This window comes from Lepisosteus oculatus, unplaced genomic scaffold (genome assembly GCF_040954835.1).
Source record: "Lepisosteus oculatus isolate fLepOcu1 unplaced genomic scaffold, fLepOcu1.hap2 HAP2_SCAFFOLD_63, whole genome shotgun sequence".
Classification (NCBI taxonomy): Eukaryota; Metazoa; Chordata; class Actinopteri; order Semionotiformes; family Lepisosteidae; genus Lepisosteus; species Lepisosteus oculatus.
This window is the reverse complement of record NW_027168182.1, coordinates 623,666-641,765: the sequence shown is the minus strand read 5'-3', so window position 1 is coordinate 641,765 and position 18,100 is coordinate 623,666. Positions and strand designations below refer to the sequence as shown.

Sequence of the window (18,100 nt, the reverse complement as noted above, 5' to 3'; positions counted from 1 at the left end):
GCGTAAACAAAGTGTCTAAGTAGCGTGGGAATGTTAAACCTAACCCTAGCTGGAGTTTGAGCAATCCAGCACTGAGAGTAAAAAGATGAGTCAAAGTAACGTCTAATCAGATTAGTTTCCTTAGAGCTGGTTCAGAGTTTGCTCAAGAGTTTACCTTTCACAGATGCGCAAAGAAGAATGTTGGGGGTGCACGCTTCAAGGCGCCTTACAGCTGTAGGGAGTGATTCGAGACGATTCGTGGCGTGTGCTCGTTCCCATATACCTTACGCCCCGGGGTGCAGTGCTAGGATGACGTACAATACCGCTTGGGCACGTAACGGCGTTATATGCAAGTGCGGGACGTGAGGGTTTTCGTTTGTTCATTTTGTTTTGCTCTGCTTTGCTTTGTTTTGCTTTCCATCGCGTTGGTAAGAGCGTAAATAAAAAGGCGATTCCTGCGTCTACCACTAATGTAAGAGCTATTTCAAGTGCGGCGTGGTGCGGCTTTTCAAATGCTCAACAGGATGACTTCGCATGCACGTGTGCTTTCATGCAGTCGTGTGTGCAACCATGTCTGCTTATGTGCAAACGGGCGTGGTTTCATGTATGCAAAAAACTTTCCTGGGCTCTTCTGAAGCACATAAAATTATTTGGAGATATACATTTGTCTTGTTTTCCTCTTAGGCTCTAGAATTGATAACTTTTTTTTAGGATTCTAGCTTTCTCCCCTTGCAGGCATCGGGCACAGAGGACCTCATGGTTTTCCTAAAAATCTTTTTTTTTTGTGTTCCTTGTTGTTCCAAACTTAATTTTAATCACTTTTAATTAGATATTTTATTAAAAATAGTGCAAAAAATGACTAATTTCACTAAAAATAATGTAATATAAAACTGATGTTTTTAACTTTATTGTAGTGTTTTAGAAACTACTATGTCTTCAAAAATGGTTATTTTTCACTCCTAGGAATGAAAGCTGTTGTTATATGATGTTTATTTTCAAATTTTGAAAAAATCAAAGGATTCTAGCTTTCTCCCCTTGCAGGCATTGGACACAGAGAACCTCATGGTTTTCCTAAAAATCATTTGTTATGTTCCCTGGTGTTCCAAACTTAGTTTTAATCAATTTTAATTTGTTATTATGTTAAAAACAGGGTAATAAGTTTCTAATTGGACTATAAATAATGTCATATTGTCTGCTATAAAACTGATGTTTTCATCTCCATTGTATTGATTCTAGAATCAACTAATAGAGAATTAAAATAAAAAAGGGCATAAGAAGACATTACCAACAACGACCACAAGATGGAGATGTTGTCTAGACATTACCAACAACGACCACAAGATGGAGATATTGTCCAAAGAGGCAAGAAGGGCAAAGCCGCGATAAGGAGATTGCTGTCAGAATGCACATCCGGATCCCAAACAGAATCTCTAGTAAAATATGATCATTTGTGAAACAGGCAAATGAGTGTCTGCTACAATATGATTGCTACATATCTGCATTTGTTGGTTTTTAAGGAGTAAGAGTGCAGGCGGTTTAAACCTGCGATCCAGTGTGTTGAAGTATTTCACAACACTACCCCTAGCACATCAGGAAATAAATCCTCATAATGATTATTGCCCTGGGCATGTACCAAAAAATCAGTGAGCATATACATATATTGCTGTGTTGAAGCTAGAGACACATAATAAGTGCAAACACATCCTAAATACAGTGTTCCTGCACCTTGACCTCATCCAGAATGTAGTTCAGGTGGGTAGCTGCGTCAGCATGCGTAGGCTGCAAAGGAACAAGTAATAGGTTTATTCCATGCTGAAAAAAAGAAGAAAGAGAACACAACGTTTCGGCCGTGGAGCCTTCTTCAGGTGTGAGGGACCCTCACACCTGAAGAAGGCTCCACGGCCGAAACGTTGTGTTCTCTTTCTTCTTTTTTTCAGCATGGAATAAACCTATTACTTGTTCCTCATCCAGAATGTATCGTTTTTTGAAAGCGATTGCTGTCAGAATGCACAACTGAATCCCAAACAGAATCTCTAGTCAAATATGATCATTTGTGAAACAGGCAAATGAGTCTCTCAGGTGCCCATTGCTCATTTTCAGACACATTTATGCAATACTTTCACCATGCGTTGAGCAATAGGGATTAAAGATACCAGAGGTAAGGTTTAAAAGTGATTCTGAGGTGCAACACATCAGCGAAACAGCTAGGCATCTGAAATGCGGGGTTTGAGAGCCCTTCAGGGAACACCGTACCCTAAAGGTACCAGAAGTCCACTAGTATAAGCATTAAGTCACTGTCAGCCCTGTTGCAATGTGATTGCTACATATCTTCATTTCTTTGGTTTTTATGGAGTAAGAGTGCAGGGGGTCTAAATCTGCGATCCAGTGTGTTGAAGTATTTCACAACACTACCTGTAGCCCGTCTGGAAATAAATCCTCATTCTGATTATTGACCTGGTCATGTACCAATAAATCACTGAGTATATATATATATCACTGTGTTGAAGCTAGAGACCTGTATGTAATAATATGATGCTAAAATGTTATTTTCACATGTAAGAAAACCGGCTCAGGGACGCCAAATATGTAATGTTGCCATAGCAAAATTAAATGTAGTGGCTCTCTGAAGGCACCAGTTCTGTAGGGTTTGGGCATTTACTGAGACAATTATTAATTGTAGCAGTAAATCACAAAGTTGATTCTTTTGATGGCTTTAGAATCCAACCATGTGACATAACTCAAACAACGCGCACACACAGGTACTAATACACGAGGATACATCTATTAATACATAAAATATGCATGTAAACCTAACAGATCTTATCGAGAGGGTTATCAGAATACAAAAGATATATATTCAGTCAGTTACGAAGTGTTACACATATCAAGAGGACATACGTTCAGTATATCATTCATTAAGACCGTTTCGTTAATGAACTTGGTTATAACTTCTACATTAGATACTCAAACAAGTACATAACTCTTAGGAATTAAATTGATATCAACTGGTTGGGATAACAATTGAATTCTCGAGCTGTAATGCATTGAAGTTGAATACTCATCCAATCTTTGGGGATTCAGATCTTCCTGCGGGCACAAAGAAACAGTTGCAGGCTGTTGCTGTCCAATCCGCGCTCTCTGGCTCCGTGCCAGGCTGTGCTGTGCGGCTTGCGACGCTGCGCTGCTGATGCTCACTGTGGGCTTTAACTAGCAAAGTTTGTGCACAGGAGAAAAGATGACTGTGGGTCCCAGCAAGTCAGGAAGAGGACCGGTTCGTTTCTGATGAAGAGCTAGTTCTGAATAGTGATTCAGCTGTCCACAGTTCCGACCTGTTCACGAGGCCTGCTGCTGGTGCTAACCTCGGGTGGATCCTCTGGTTATTCTCTGGCAACCTCCGCTCTAGACTCTTAGAACAAAGGAAAGTTCTGGCACTCGGACACACTGGCCGTTCCGTGGTTGTCCGGGCTGAGTCTCAGGATGGTCAGGAGGCGCGCTGCGAGAATGTCCTGCCCTTGGGAGCCTTCTGCTCCTGGGCCGCCCTGCCCTGGAATTCTCCTTTGAATTCCCTTTAGAATTGTCCACAGAATCCTCTGAATCCTCCCTTCTGAATCTTACTGAATCTCACAGGCTCTCTGTGTTGCCTGTTTTTACCTGGAGGAACTTCAGCTCATTGATTGGCTGAAAGTTCCATGGGCATCAGAGTCCCACGTGGGTTACTCGGCCCTACCAGTCCCTGATTGATTGATCAAGGTGAGATATGAGTCACTTAGTCCTGACACTTAGTAATGCAGTCCAGATGTCCAACTGGCACTCCCTAGACAGATAGGCGCCAATGGATGACCATTGATCATGATAGCCAGGCTTAGCTAAGTGCATCCCCCTTTGGGAGCTGTCCTAGGACCTTAAATCACCCTGCATGAATAGTCTCTCTGTGGCTGCACCACAGAGATGAACAGAGAAATGGGGCCTCATTTGGGAAGGCTCAGAACACTTAATTCTGCCTTATTAATAAGCCTCGCCGCTACACACATATATTAATATAATAAATGATTGCTTATGCTTTATAAACAAATCTAATTAAAATAAAAGCTTAAGTTTTGTATTTATCTTGTACCATAGAACATGATTTTCTTTGTATTTCAATCCCACAAAGTGTCCAAATGACGCACTACATGATATAAGGAAGATTATCACATGCATATCGGTATTATCTTTCTTACGAAAATGCATTCCTTTCATTACCTTTTACTTTTTAAAATGAACTCAAATTGTGTATAATGTAATAATTTAAGTAGAATAGATTCTAATAATATAATGATCCAGTGTGTTGCACTACTTCACTGCTTCACTGCTCTATGCCGTCTGGAAATAAATCCTCAGACTGCTTACTGCCCTGGGCATGTACCAATGAATTACAGGAGCACATCTATTTCTCACTGCGTTGAAGCAGGAGACACACAGTCTCTGCAAACACATCCTAAATACAGTGTTCCAGCACCTTTGACCTCATCCAGAACGTATCATTTCTTGAAAGGGATTGCTGTCCGAATGCACATCTGAATCCCAAACAGAATCTCTAGTAAAATACGATCATTTGTGAAACAGGCAAATGACTGTCTCAGGGGCCCATTCCTCATTGTCAGACATATGTATGCAATGCTTTCACCGTGCATTGAGCAATAGGGATTAAAAACACAGCAGGTAAGGTTAGATGTCATGTTCTATGATCATTTCTTTCAGCATTAGGGACTAAATATACTAAACGTATGATACTAAAATGTTATTTTCACATATATTAATGTAATAAATGATTGCTTATGCTTTATAAATAAATCTCATTAAAATAAAAGCTTAAGTTTTGTATTTATCTTGTCCCATAGAACATGATTTTCTTTGTATTTCAAGCCCACAAAGTGTCCTTTGATCTCTATTCTGTGGTAATCCACGATGACCCCGTTCTTCAGGTGATTCATCATGTCCTCCCTCGCCTGTTGAGAGGCCACCTGATCTCTTCTGCCGTGGCGTGCTTCATACACGCCCTCTTGAAGTGAGCAGGAAGCTGATCAAAAGTATTCAGGCACATCTTGCACACCAGGGGAATCCTCGCGGGTTTCCTTTGAAAATAATTAATACCATCTGTGTATAGATACAAGCTAAGACTGATTTCTTAAATTATCCTTAAAATTCTCTCTCATAGTTTGAGCATAATGATTTTATTGCATTTATATAAGAATTGCTCATTGCTCCTAAATAAATAATGGTCTCAGTCACAGACTTTCCAATAGAAGCCATTGTGGAGTTCAGCAACTGCAGGTCCTAGAAGTGGGGAAGGAATTTTAAAAGACAAATTGAATTACAATACAGAAGGAATGGCTGAGGGTTCACTGAAATGTATAAATATACAAATTCCAAAGACTGAGTCCATATAGAAACAACTACTTTTCATTTTCAGTATAAGAAAAAAAAAACTATCTTCCAAAGCATCATAAAATTGTCCCTTCTTCCAGACCCTACTTCTCTCTTGTAGTAGTACAGCAGACCTTTCAAGGTGAGCAGATCACAGAGTCCGAAATGAGCTTCCTCCATCAAGCAAAGTACCTGAACATGACTCTGTCTTCATAAAAGCGCCCCTGTAATAAAGAAATTCAATCCAAAATCAAGAGGGCAGTTGCCTACTGAAATACAAGAAGTCATCAATTTTAACCTAGCAACACATTAAAGGCTGCATCTATACAAGTGCGATTCTAGAAATGCTCACCAGATTACGTTTTAAGAAGGAACTGCGCCTAAGGTTCCGCCGAGATCTTAACTCGGATGGCAGGATTCAGAGTCCGGAGTGTGGACTGATGGCGAACGGAGGGTCCACATACTGTGGATCCCTCAGTGATCTTCCGCGTATTCAAACCGCCAGCGTGTGACTCCCCTGTCCCTGTGACCTCATTGCTCTGCTCTCTCCTCTGTGCAGCCGAGCCCGACTCACGGTAAAGTGAAAAAAAAGATGCCCTCAACGTGAGATTTACTCTGGAGCGAGGATAGATGTTACCTTTTTATCATTTAACAGGATGTATGTGATGTGGCGACTAGGTTCAATTTTGTATCCTCTTTAAAAGATTAAGGACTGGGGTGAGCGTGATTTACCACCCTTTCAGCTAAGAACCCGACTTGCGCACCGTTTAAGCTGCATAGACTCGGTCGTTTAACTCTTCTCCGTTAGCAGGGTTAAGGTTAAAGAAAAAAAAATAGCTGACTCCTTTTTTTTGCCAGCCGCTAGCGCTGATTAGCAAGGTTTGTATTTCATGTTTTGCAAGTTGCATCCATTTTAAGAAAAACAAGTCGCGTTAAAGACAGGAAATGAATACTTGCATTTAATTAAGTCTAGCCATAGGCAGGGATCTCCTGTTTACTAGACAGGCGCTTTAACCAACTAAGCCACGGCGCCCAAGGAGTGTTGTCCTTTTGCAGCCACTTGGACACACCACTCAGACACATCTGCATTCGGTGTGTGCTCCGCCTGCTCGCTGAGCAAGTTGCCACCTTTACATACAATAGCAACATCGACACCAAGAGAAAGGATGACAAATGGCTTTTATCTGGAACTTTTCATGTCCAAGGAGCTCAATGTGCTTTCTGTGTACAACAGGGCCACTGAACTCCACACTGGCCACTGAACCACAGCAGTGGCTTGCTGGCTTGACATCTCCCAAGGAAAATGTTGAAATCACATGTGGAACAGGAAAATGACCCTCGAGTACGTGGGGAAAAAAAGAAAAAGATCATCTGGAGCGCGCCAACCCATGTCCGGACAGCCCAGTTTCATCGACAAGGTGGCTGAGTGGTTAAGGTGATGGACTGCTAATCCATTGTGCTCTGCAGGCATGGGTTCGAATCCCATTCTCATCGCTCTCCATGTCTGACACGTGTGCCTGTTCGACATCGGCCCTCCTGTTGTTTGCTCCGGTGCTAGAGCCGTACATTTTCTAGCAGTGGCTGAACATGGTATAGTAGGCCAACATCGGTATCGAGCAGTGACAGTAACAGTACTTACTGCGCCCCATAAGAAATCGTTTGTCCCTGTTCAAAAGAGATTGTGCGATGTCCTGCGGCGTTTGTAAAGCAAACCTTTGACAGTTTGAAAAGAGGAATTTATTCTGCTTCCTGTGCGTGCAGTAGTTACAAAGTTGAACGTCTTTACACGATCTGCTGCAGTTTTCAGTGGGCGGGCTTTGTCAGATGGCTTGAAAAAACGCACTGTGTTTCGGCTCGGGAAACATCATGAGCAGTGTCCTGCATGTTTTCTGTGTATAGCTGTCTTTTAACGCATACAGAATTCATTCGAAATCATTGATTTCTCCAATTAACAAGGGTCCCTTTTTGAACCTGCGAGAAGCATTCTTTCAATGTAACAGATTTACTCCGGGGAAAGCCAGCATGACATTTAGAGTAGCTCAAGCTTTCAGCACCCGTATCGGACTGCGTGTATGCAGACACCGCTCAGAATCCCCTGTAAGATTCTCCCTCAATTCCGTTTTGCAGTGCTTTAGCTCTTTCAAATGGCTTCGCTTTGCTAGTCACAATCCAAGGCTCATGACAGCATTTGAAAACATTCGCCACTGCGTTGGCCGGGAATCGAACCCGGGTCAACTGCTTGGAAGGCAGCTATGCTCACCACTATACCACCAACGCACACCCACAGGAAGCCTGCAGGACACCACCAGAGAATGCTTTTTTTATTTTTTTTTTATTAAACATAGAATTTACAAATACAAATACAACAAGAGGATCAGAGTCATGTACAAGAGAAAAAAAACGCAGCAGAAAAAAGCATTTAACTACCAGAGGTAATTAAGTAATTATGTGATCAAATTGTATATTTTACACGTATCATATTTTCCTTGCTTTAATATTTCTCAATTATTTATAAACTTTAGTTTCAACATGCATGCGTTTCCTGTAAAAAATAAAACTCAGCACACAGTTTTTCTTTTAACAACATTTCGAGTACCTCTGGCATTCATGAAAAAGACTTACACAAAAGCAAATAACTAACTCTAAGACTGTCTAAACTATTGAGTTTTTCAAAGAACCATGAAGAAAGATGTGAAGACGGGGGTTTGAATTTAATCCTTTCTGTAGGGGGTTTAGACTTCTAAGTCACAAGCTGGGGTTTATGGCAGGAAAGGGGGTTAACTGATAAGGATTGCAGATGCAAGCTAGGAACCCCCCTGGGTGTAATGTTAAACTGACCATTTGCCCAGAACATCGTAAACTGGCCAAATACCATGAACCCCCCTCTTTACCATCAGACCGAGTGACGTCAGAAACGGAGAAGAAAACACTATATAACCCAAAAGTTTGTAACAGTACGTGGAACAATACTTCGGTTTTGTAGTTTCTTGCGGGAAACAAGACTTCGGCTTTATTGTTCCTTGCATGCAATAAACTCATCTGTTTTACTTCATCTCGGGATCAAGAACCTTATTTCTTCTGTTACAACAAATTTGGCGTAGTCGGCGGATGCTCCAGAAGGCGCAGAACTTCCCATCGGCAGGAGAGACGGTCAGCGCGCACATAACTAAGAGGTAAGGACTCCTCTTTTATTTAAAAGTCCTGACTCTCTCTGACCGATTGGGAAATCTCTGCTCCCTGCGAGAATCGCCCGAGATGACGGAGTAAACGTGAGTTTCTGAATTCCTCTGGCCCGGGGAAGGCACCGGTATATGTAATGGGTTGGTTGCTGTAAGCCCAGAATTTGGTCTGGCAGGGGTTCCGCGGTATTGTGTACAGGCGTTCGAAGCTGGTGTATGCCTTAATTGCGCGTGGAGTTTTGAACGGGTTTTGGACCCTTACCGTGAAGTTCAGGACTGGTGTGGGTCTTAATTGCACCCGGAGTTCTGAAGGTCAGAACTGGTTTGGGTCTTAATTGCACCCGGAGTTCTGAGGCTCAGAATCGGTGTGGGCCTTAATTGCGCCCGGGGTTCTAGAGCAAGTGGTGCATTAAATGCACGTAGTTCAGGACTGGTGTGGGTCTTAATTGCACCCGGAGTTCTGAAGGTCAGAACTGGTTTGGGTCTTAATTGCACCCGGAGTTCTGTGGCTCGGGATCGGTGTGGGCCTTAATTGCGCCCGGGGTTCTGGAGCTGAGTGGTGCATTAAATGCACGTATAATCCAGGATTGGTGTGGGCTTTAATTACGCCCGGGGTCCTGAGATTAGCTACGCCTTGATCGTGCACAGATTGGAGTGGCGTGGTTTCTGGCGTGGCGTGGTTTTTTTTTTTGTTTTAAAGGAAACAGGAGTAGAAGAGATATATGTATGTATGTTTTTGGTGTTTTCCTTGTTTGTGAAATACATATACACACGCACGACACTAACATAAACACACCTCATAATAAAGAGCAAAGCATTAAGTAGCAGGATTTAAAGGACGTTGAGACCCGAGAATCGCCCTGATTGAGCTCAGTGCGTAAGTCCACCCCGGGGCAAAAGCAGCGATGCTGGCGTTCTGGGGATGGTGAATTACTGATCAAGAAAGGGGGTTTTCGAGGTCTCGTTTCTTACCTGTGAACAGTGCGGTGTAAGTCCTCTCTAAAGTCTCGGAGAGGCATTTAGATCTGGAGGTAACAGACGCGCTTAGCTGAATGAGTGCAGGAATGCACAGGTTTTTCCAAGTGAAAACATCCCCCTACTGAATGAGCTGTTACCTCACACACGACAAAAGTAAATCTTAAAGAGACCGAACATGTGCGCTAACTGATGGTTTGAGAAAGTGGTGGAAGGGTCCGTTTAAATATCGGAAAAGTGTAAGATGACGGAAAAGAAGGAGAAAAATATGGAAAAAGCTGAGTTTGTCAGAGGGAATTTGGGGGCGAAGACGCCTGTAAAGAAAGCATATATGAGTATTGATTGGCAAAAGCACAAGCATGTAGCTCCCACCCTGGTGCACGGCCGGCACCAGTGGTGGCAGATACATGAGAAAAAAAAAAAGAAATTGGGATGTGACTTAAAAGTGTGTTTACGGGGAAAACAAAAACCCGGAAGAAAAGATATTTTACTCGCTACGAAAGAGTATAGAAAAAGAGGCAGTACAGGAGAATGAGAAACTAAAGAAGGAATTAACTCCTGGTCACGCTGCACTGGTTAATGTGCTGCAGCCAGCGACTAAGTTATATCCTGCTCTCCCACAGGGGAACAAACAGGCAGGAAACGAAAATAATTGGGATCAATTCCCTCAGTGGCCATATGGAGAAGGGGGGTCTGATTGGGATAACACTTGGTATGAGTGTGATAAAGACGGATCAGGGTCTCCCCTGTCAGAGGGAGGGCGCCCGCAGATCTGTACTCTCACTCGAAGTGGGAAAGGACTTGATGTAGCAGGGGCTGGCGCCGTTGATGACAGTGCCACTCTAACACTGTCTCGCACCCCGTCGAGGGGGTCTGCAATCGCACCTACCTTCCCTGATTTCCCCCATACGATCAAATCCAAAACCGTAAGATATTGACCGGTGGGCTAAAGTACCGCACCCGAAATTAGAAATGCAGCGAACCTGGAGTGCGCTTCAGGAATTAAAAGGATTCATGTAGAAGTAAAACAAGAATACAGCACATTGTATTACGAAGAGAAAAATATATTCTCGATGTGTATGTGTGTTTTATGAATTTGTGTGCCGGCATGTATGTGTGTAACTGTGAGTTTTGGTATACTAAATGACGGTGTGAGTGTGTTTAGCCAGCGGGACTGGCTAGAGACGTAACTAAAGAGACTTGACGAAAATCAACTTAAGGAGATTGGAAAATATAAGAGCGTCTGAAACGTATACGTACAGTACAGGTGGACGTAAAAGTAGTTAAACAGTTTTTGTATTATTATAAATTATTATAAATTGTAATTTATACAATTAGTTGCAATAATGGAAACAATTTGGTTTTATTCGAATGTCTCGAAACCAGACATGCTGAAACGGTGTAGGTTTAGAATCGAGACTGGGGAGAATAACGTCTTGTGAGAAAATCTGTTTACCTAACGATTAGATCCTGTAAATCCCTTGTAGCCTCCCTAAGTCTGTCCCAGTCCAGTGGATAAAAATGTACTGTTAATGGAGTGTTGGTTTCTCTGTTAGGGGATACTGGAGCACTACTGTCCTGCTTGTTTCACTCATCTGTTCAACAGTGTACTATAGAGCAATGTATATGGGAAGATGGCAGGAGGCCACAGGAGTATTGGGACAGCAAGTTTTACTTGCCGAGTACCAGATTTTAATGGGTGGTTTTATTCCAGATCTATTGGGTTGGAATATTATGCATTACAAAGAATGACTATGCAGAACAGGGTATCACGTGGCTTCAACTGGCTGTGATCACTCAGTATGTTGATGGTATTCTGAGTGCTTCCCCTGACGAGGAAACCCACAAGTCTGAGTTGCTTCAGCTTTAGAGTGTCTAATAGAAGCAGTTATGATAAGGCCCTTTTGTGTCTAGCATTGTGAAATTTTAACAGGGCCTGGGTGCAATGTTTTTTACAGGGTGAGCACAACTCTTAACAGATCTGCTTAAGGGGGGAGTGCAGTACAAGGACAAGATTGCCTTGGTTCCCGCAGCAAAAGCCGCCTTTAATAATTTGAAACAAGTTCTCTTACAGGTGCTGAGACTGGGGTTTCCTCAGATGGATCAACCATTCCTTTGTATTATTGCAAGTTGCTGACAGAGGCCACCCAAGGAGCCCGCGAGCAGGTCCTGGAGGCGTGGGGACCACCACCTGAAGGAGGGCACGACCTCATCCCAGGAGAGTGGGTGTGGATCAGGAAATTTCCTTCACAGGTTCTCCAGCCCAGGTGGGACGGACCCTACCAGATCCTGTTGACAACCGAGTCTGCGGTTCGAGTGGAAGGAAAAGATCGCTGGATCCACACGCCACACTGCCGACGAGCCTCATCCCCATTTACAGACTCAGAATGAAATCATTTCTGTTTATAACAATAATTGTTGCTGTAGGACTATGTTCCGCAGGAATTAATGATCATCTCTCCCACAAAGGAGAACATGGAATTAATTCCTTTTTAGGCCTCTCCTATCTGACAGCTAAGAAAACCAACCAAAGTGCCTGCTGGGTGTGTGCCGCATTACCCAAATATGTACAGGGAGGACTTCCTATGGGAGCCATTCCTTGGCGTCGCGAGGAAGTCATAGGCATGATCATTTGGAGGGATAATTTAGGAAAATTTAATATGACAAACTATGGGGGTTGCCATAACACGACTTTAACCTGCACAACATTACAATATCTACAGGAGCGAGGCTTAGAGCCCACGAGTTTCACAGGCTCTTACGCTCCTAAATATAACAGAAGCCATACACCACCATACCTGACTCTAAATAAGGAACGTGAGGGAAACATATGTTTTCAGCACACTAATGGTCTGCACTTGGTTGGATGGAGTCGTTGCAACCTTACCATCGCTGCAAATATATCCACCTCTACCTTCCAAATTCCAGGATGGGATCGGCACACCCCACAATTCGGTATAAGTTTCTTATTTTCAGAGGCATGGGGAGCGCCAAACGGAACATATTTCATTTGTGGAAAACGAGCCTACCCATGGTTGCCAGCCCAGTGGTCTGGCTCATGTTATTTAGGATATGTGGTTCCTCATATCCGTGTTCAAATCCACAGCCCCTTCGGACCTAACCACAGACCACAAAGAAAATTGGCTGATTGGGAATATTATTTAGGTATAATATTTCCACAAGCCGGCATGAACTTTCTGAGTCGAGAGTTAATTCAAATGGCCTCGACTTTAGAAGAATTAGCAAATTCTACCTCATCTAGTCTGAAGGCTGTTAATGATGAAATGGTAGCCCTCAGAACAGTGGCATGCAGAACCGACTAGCTTTAGATTATGTACTGGCGGCCCAAGGAGGAACTTGTGCAGTAATTGGCACTGAATGCTGCACATATATTCCTGATAATTCTGAGCACATCTCAGATCAGGCCCAACACATTTACAATGAGGGACAGAAATTTCAGTATGGGTAAAGTCTGTGTTTGGGGCCTGGGGTGGAACCTTTTTATAGTGTTTATCCGTAGGAGTAGTATTGTTTATATGTATAATTGTAATCATCACATTCACAAAAACATGTATCACATCTTGCTATAACCGTGGAACGTACAATGACATGGCAATACATACCTGTTCGCCAAGAAAGGAAAGATCTGCCCTGACATTGTATGTATAAAAATAGGCTACACTGACGTATGCCATATTTTATAAGGGGGGAATGAAGAAAGATGTGAAGACGGGGGTTTGAATTTAATCCTTTCTGTAGGGGGTTTAGACTTCTAAGTCACAAGCTGGGGTTTATGGCAGGAAAGGGGGTTAACTGATAAGGATTGCAGATGCAAGCTAGGAACCCCCCTGGGTGTAATGTTAAACTGACCATTTGCCCAGAACATCGTAAACTGGCCAAATACCATGAACCCCCCTCTTTACCATCAGACCGAGTGACGTCAGAAACGGAGAAGAAAACACTATATAACCCAAAAGTTTGTAACAGTACGTGGAACAATACTTCGGTTTTGTAGTTTCTTGCGGGAAACAAGACTTCGGCTTTATTGTTCCTTGCATGCAATAAACTCATCTGTTTTACTTCATCTCGGGATCAAGAACCTTATTTCTTCTGTTACAACAACCAGAACTATAACAGTCCTTAACACTTAACTACACCATTCCAAACTAACACTAAAGAAACACTAGTATATACTGGTATAACAAATATAACCAAACATAATCATTAACTGAGCAGTCACTGGGAGCAAATCTCCTTCCCGTCCACAAAGGCCCTCGCTCCCACAAAGTAGGCTCTCCTCCCTCTCTTCTGGCAGCTTCAACCTGGGGCCACAGCTGGTTCCTGGTACTCCTGTCCGCGGCAGACAGGTCCTCTGCAAACCTCAGTTTGTTCCCATTCAAATACTCATTCCCCCTCGCCGCTCGCCACAGCATGTCCCTCGCCGTCCTCTTGGTGAACTGTATTATAATCGATCTGGGGCGCACTTGCCCAGACATGTTCGCTCTCCCGAGCCTGTGAACAAAGTCAATGGCCGATATTACGTCCTCCTGGTCCGGCAGGGTCCTTTTACAGATACCCTTTACTGTTGCAACAAGGTCCTTATCACGTTCCTCTTTAACTCCAAATAATTTTAAATTCCATCATCGACGGTATCTATCTACATCGTTCACTTTCAATTCAAGTTCTTTAATATGCTTTTCTTGTTTGGTATTTACTTGTTTAAGAACTTTTACTTCACTCTTTAAGTCTTCAACCTCTTTAAACACACAGTCCATGGACTTTTTAAGACTTTCGATTGCGACTGTATTAGATCAAATCATTTCCTTCAGCTCACCCATGCTCTGTGCCATCATGTTGAAGATGTGGGTCTGGAGCTCCTCCAGCATCAGGTCGCCCCTTCCTCTCTTGGCTGCCGGGGTTTTCACAGGTGTGCTGGGCAGGGACTCCGGCTCTTCCTCTGGCAGCTGAGTCTCACTTGGGCTGCGAACGCTCGCGTACGAGCGCATCTCCAGCACTCTTTCCACGTCCCCTCCAGCTGCTTCACTTTTCCCTTTAGTTGCCATCAATTTTCTTGTAGTGCTATACATATACGATTGAGGTTTCTTAGACTTCTCCTTCGAAGACCCAGCACTCTCTTTTCTTTCCCAGTGTTACTCATATCGAAATTCTTAAACCTAAAAAAAATCGTTTTTTTTTCTTTCAATTATAACTGAAGTTTAAACAAGTAGTGTTAAGTCCTTATTTTTCTGTAGTCAAAAAAAGCAAAAATTAACATTCAGGTCATGAAAAACTCAAAAAAACTCCTCAACCACTAAACTTTACCTCCCACCTGAGCGCCATCTTGAACGCCCCTACCACCAGAGAATGCTCACGATTTCGGAAGCTGTCTCCGGGACGTGCTGATTCCACACATCCTGAATAAATCATGATATTGTTAGTTGCTGTAGCTAGACGTTCAAATGAGTTTCATGGCCAGATGGACTGTTTCCTCCAGCGGTATAGTATTGCAGTGAGACAGCACGATGCCTGCAAGACTATGTCACGCTAAACGCCACAGATTGTGTTTGTCCGTTCATGTCAGTCATCCTGCAGCCACGGGAAGTGGGACACAAACATGCAGCAATGCTTTCAAGACGTTAGGATTTGTTTGTGCAACATCCGAGAAGAGTACTTGTGGCTTGAATGTGAACTGTACGTGCCCGCCCCCTTTCCTCTGTAGTGCATGAGTTCCTCCCGGCATGCCCTTCGTCATTGTTCTGTCATCTTGTATTTAAAGGGTTGTATTTCTGCTGCTGAAAAGAATCAACGGGTTTCTTTGTTCCCAACGGAGCCCTTGTCTGTCATGAAATTCTTCAAAACCTCAAGCTAGAAGAAGACGACAAATATGAAGCGTTACAGCAACGACATGCCATGAGACGATTGATAACGATTTCCATAGGATCCCCGCGGTTGCCTGGCAACCGTCAGCTTTGCGCAGTGGCAGTATCGTAGCCTGTGAGGTTTAGCCGAGGCGGGATTATTGCTAGTTGAAAACTTTTCCCAATACTCCGCTTCCGCCGGTTTGCAATACAATCGGCGAAAGCAATTTTTGACAGTCTCGTTAGAGACTGAGCAAGGTGTTTAAAGACAGATTTGGTCATGGTGACATCATGGTAGAAAGAAGCGAGCTTGTTCCCAGTGGGCATTGATTCGTCGAATATACGTATATTTACGGTGAAATTACGGCTATACGTATATATACGTCGCCTCGAAGTATAATCAACGTCGAATTGCAACCGTAAAATTGACGACATTAACAAATGCATATATAACGTCGAAAACACATCTAACACAGTGCCTGAGGCTTTTTACTGTATGTATCGTGTGTGCCGCAACTAGGAGTATACGGCACTCTGCACAGTGTACGAAGTAAATTATTTTCGCAGCAATTAATTTACACGTGTATAATAAATATAGTAAATATAATAAATTAATTACTGCGAAAATAATTTACTTCGTACACTGTGCAGAGTGCCGTATTTTTCTATTTCTATTTTTATTTTCTTGACAAAAGTCCCCCATCAGTGCGCGGTGCCCGAGGAAAAATCTGTAGGGGGGCGTCTGAAATTCTGAGGGGGGAGTGATATTTCGGTTGAAACGGAGCTGTACAGTGCAGCTACCCAAATGAAATCTCGCAGCTATGCCATTGATTAGTGCTTCATGATAGAAGATAACGACTAGCAATCTGGTATTTGCGATGAAGTTCAGTTTCACATTTTTCGTCACTCTCAAGGTTTGTATTGCCTGGAGCGAAAAGTACCATAAGCGTTCATTTTTGCAGCTACATGGACGTTCTGAATCGTTAAGAAAAAAATGTTGTAAAACCAACAGAAAGCACAGACTGCTATAACTAGTCCTAGTTATATAACGATTTTAAGTATAATGATAAACTACTGCAAGGAATCGGTCCACCTGAGCAAACAGGATCGTAATGTTGACACTCAATAATATGTGCAGTTCCTGGACGGATAGCCCTCCTGCCCATCAAACAGACTGAGTGACTGTTCGTGTCATTTAGTGTTGTCTGACCATTGACAAAGTACAACTATTTTTTTAGGGTGCAAATTAAGTTAGGTAAAACTTTTTGCCCAAAACTAAAGGGGCGACATTCCCCCCTCCCCCCGTGATGCCAGGCCTGTCCCCATCCTATTCCATAATGTCATTATATATAATACCATACAACAGTGACCGATCCTTACTTATTGCATGCGTTAAAATTGCACATCAGCTCATAGCAGCGATGTATTATCAATGTTAAATTTCAACCATAATATCGACAACATTAATAAACGCATACGTTGAGAAAATATCGAACCCAGCATATTTTCCGGTTATATACCACAATGCATTGCTAGTATTCGTTGGTCACCATTTTGGACACGTTTTTCAAACGTAGAAGTATATCCGAAAATATCTCAGCAATCCTCTTTTGACGAGTAAGTATGAACAATAATAATACTATCTGAATACATACAGATCTTTCTTAATATTATTTTGATTAAAATAGTATGTGAATAAGCAAAAAAATGGCACATAAAATAGTGTGAATGGGGAAGATGACACAAAATCGTTTTGCCGTTTCTCTTATTCTTATTCTATGTTGTACTTTCAAACTTTGGGTACTCTTTAATTAGGACAGACTTTATTGCTCAACTGCTATGATGCAAGCCAAATTTTATACATTTATTTCAGCTTTGAGCTTAGTAAACCGTTCATTTTTTAGATTATACTAAAGAAGATATTAATCATCATTTATTTGGGAAGTAATATTATATAATTTTCTCCTAGCTGCGGTGCTGAAGTCCCACCCTACATCAACAGAAAAAGAAATAAAGGAGCACGCAATGTGTTACTTGAAGAATGCATATGCAAGGCAGGGGGCCAGGAGATCTGGACTCTGAAAATAATAGGTTTTTGGTTCTAACTGTTAGGACAATTAGACAGGGTTTGCAAATAGTGGACAAAAATCGTCTTAACTTCCATTGTAATATTTTATATTTTATGTAATATTTTTTTCTTGGAAATATAGAAGTTGTACATTTTAAAATGTATATTTGAATCAAAATGTGGTTTTGAGTTAGTGTGTTAATGTAATTAGTTTTGTGTTTGTCATTACTATACTGTATATTGCCATGTTACCAGAATTTGTAGCTGAAGTTTAAGACTAGTTGTGTTTTTATGATTATTGCCCATATGTTGATTGTTGATTGATTGTATACAATGTATAATTTGAAATACATATGTTTCAGGTGTGAATGTGTATTTTCAGAATACATTTCTAAACCTAATCATTGGCTTGTTTTACTTGTTTCTACACCTATAAAATCTATCTTTGATGTATAATAGACCTCTACCCATATACGTATAATAGACCTCTAATGTTATCCGTATAATAGACCTCTAACCATATACGTATAATAGACCTCTAAAGTTATACGTATAATAGACCTCTAACCATATACGTATAATAGACCTCTAAAGTTATCCGGAACTCCAACCATATATGTATAATAGTCCTCTAA

At 42.1% G+C, this 18,100-nt stretch overlaps 2 non-coding genes across 2 annotated transcripts; one reads left to right on the top strand and one right to left on the bottom strand.

Moving 5' to 3' along the window:
- Window positions 1-7,590: 7,590 nt before the first annotated feature.
- trnag-ucc (transfer RNA glycine (anticodon UCC)) lies at window positions 7,591-7,662 on the bottom strand. Its single transcript has one exon. It is a non-coding gene; the product is annotated as a tRNA-Gly (tRNA).
- A 7,842-nt stretch (window positions 7,663-15,504) lies between these two features.
- LOC138232394 (U4 spliceosomal RNA) lies at window positions 15,505-15,646 on the top strand. The gene has a single exon (XR_011187125.1). It is a non-coding gene; the product is annotated as a U4 spliceosomal RNA (small nuclear RNA).
- Window positions 15,647-18,100: the final 2,454 nt, after the last annotated feature.